General features: G+C 51.4%; 1 long non-coding RNA gene across 1 annotated transcript; it reads right to left on the bottom strand.

Annotated features, from left to right (window-relative positions):
- Positions 1–367: 367 nt before the first annotated feature.
- LOC114670602 (uncharacterized) lies at positions 368–2,026 on the bottom strand. Its single transcript, XR_003720298.2, has 3 exons — positions 1,799–2,026; positions 1,428–1,531; positions 368–598 (listed from the first exon to the last, which is right to left on the bottom strand). It is a non-coding gene; the product is annotated as an uncharacterized LOC114670602 (long non-coding RNA).
- Between the last annotated feature and the right edge of the window lie 431 nt (positions 2,027–2,457).

The following is a 2,457-nucleotide window of genomic DNA, read 5'->3' as shown; positions in this document are numbered from 1 at the left end:
GGTTGTTTTCCATTCCTGCTCTGACTCCCAGGCTGCAATGCAGTCAAAGCCCTTTGAGCTCCCCTTGCTAAATAACTTTAACCTTTGTGAACCAAGCAGCCATCCTTCTTTTGCAGAAGGAATGACAACAACCATTTTTCCTTGCAGGTTACGGGATGGTTAGCCATGTGGGCGCCGGGTCTAGACAGCCGGGTTTGAAACCCTCCTCACCCACTGAGCCCTCTGTGCCTTGGTTTACCTTTATGTAAGATGCAGGTAAGAAAAGCGTGTGTCCTGTAAGACTTTTATGGAAATGAAATGAGGTGCTAAGAACAAAGTGTTTAACTTGGACTGCCTCATCCTACACGATCAATAGAGAGAGGGATTGTGGAGTTAGAGGGTATCTTGAGAGGGCATCATCACTGCTGTCTTTCTGAGGAGTAAACTGAGGTCCAGTGAGGAAAAGCGACTCTGCTCCCACCCTCCATAGATATTGGGGCAGGTCTAGGAGGCAGAGGCTCCAATGGTAAGGGCTGCTAATATTTTTTGAGCTCCTCTGGGAGATGGGCCTGGGCTCCACACTTGACTAGTCGTGTCGCATTTAGTGTTTGTGGCCGCCCTGTGAAATAAGCGTTTTGTTTACCCCGACTTTACAGACAGGGAAGAAGTGATGGTGCTGGAACTCACACCTGTCCCGGGTGAGCTTGCAGGAGCTCATGGCCAAGCCCTGGCTGCCTCTCCACACAGCTGCACCCACAAACGCACTTGGGAGAAATACAACATTTTGGGTTCCAGGACTTGAAGGGGTCAGGAGAATTCAACTGGAAAATGCCTCAAATACCAAATTCTCCATCTCAGTGAAACTGGAACCTTTCTGGCCACCCCTCGTCTCCTGGGTACGGCATTGCAATGGGTCCATCTAGTGGACAAAGGCAAGAATGTCCACCAGTCAGGCCTCTGAAAAGCAACTGAGCCAACAAGCCCTCCTGTCGCTCAGCAGGCAGCCTGGCCAGTCACCGGCCTTAAGGAGGACCTGGCAAGGGACATGTCCATGAATGTGCAAAGGAAGGGGGACACTGGCAGCGGCCAACTCTCCGTCCTCATCTTTTCAGAGCCCTGTACCCCAGTTCCACAGGAAGCAACATTGCCCCCTAGGGGACATTTAACAGTGTCTGGGGACATTTCTGGTTGTCACAACTGGGGGATCTTTCTGGTGTCTAGTGGGTAGAGGCCAGGAATGCTTCTTACCACTCTACAGTGACAGGACAGCCCCCATGGCAAAGAGTGAGCCTCGAATGCCAACAGCGCCGCCCAGCACTGGAAACCCTGACGTGCCCTCCTTCCAAACGGAAGCGGGCAGGCCTGGAGATTCCATGAGGCCGTGCGTGCTCAGAGCCCTTGCATGTGCATTCCTGCCTAGACCACTCTCCCCATCCCCACTCTCTTACCTCGTCCTCTTCCTTCACCTCTCAGCCCACTTATCTCCTGTTCAGGGGAGCGCATCTGCTCACGTCTACCTCTTTGTCTGGGTTTTATCTCCTCACATGCAGGCCTAAGACAAGGATTTGGAGTCAAGCAGTTTATCTGAGAGAGGATTCCAGGAATCACCTGTAAGGGCACGAGGAAGAGGGACCAGAAGTGTGGAGGTGGGGGCATGGAAGGGTGAGTTGATGGGCAGCCATCGCTGTGAGCAGCCGAGGTGTGGTCTCTGAGGGAGGGGGGCGGGGACATGAGGACTCAGAACTGTCCCCTCCAGGAGAAGGAAGCCAAGGTGTTTATCCTCCAGCTCTCTGGCTGTTCCTGCACACTAGCCACTTACATTGCAGCTACCTGTGCACTGATAGAGGAACTGATGCCTGTCCGGTCTGCACACATCTCTCCATTGTGAAGGGCATTCAAGCTTGTCCTCTCTCACCCTGGTCCTCAGAAGCTAACGGGTCACTTTCCCGAATAAAAGCTCCAGAGACCAGGAATAGAGGACTGGTATAGTGATGAGTCTACACAACAGGAGGCTGGCCCCACCTAGTGCAAGGATTCAGGAACTGTGACATCACCCTGGAGGCAATGCTAGCTCCCCATGGTCCACGGCTACATTGATAAGGCTATGGAAACCTGACGGTTTGAGGGCAGACCACCAAGAAAATTGTTACATCATATCCCCAGCTAGACCAGGCTTAGTTTGCTTAGTAAGAAAGGCAATATTTTTGTTGAATTTCACATTTTCTACTAAGTAATGAATTAACCTTTTTGAAATCACAAAGGAGATCACAGCAGGAAAATGAAGCCATATCCTGTACACGCTGGCTACCACATATGAACAGTCAGAGAGATGGAGGGCAATGCCTGGAGGAAGGATGGGAGGAGGGAATATAAGAACATTCAGTACTAATGGATTCCAAACCCCATGTGATAACCAGCCGGTCCTGGACCAGTTTATCTTCTCGGTGTGGACTGAGGAAGTTAGTTCTGACTTCACCA

Source organism: Macaca mulatta, chromosome 10 (assembly GCF_049350105.2).
Source record: "Macaca mulatta isolate MMU2019108-1 chromosome 10, T2T-MMU8v2.0, whole genome shotgun sequence".
Classification (NCBI taxonomy): domain Eukaryota; kingdom Metazoa; phylum Chordata; class Mammalia; order Primates; family Cercopithecidae; genus Macaca; species Macaca mulatta.
The sequence above is the reverse complement of the archived record's forward strand: the minus strand, read 5'-3'. Positions and strand labels throughout refer to the sequence as shown.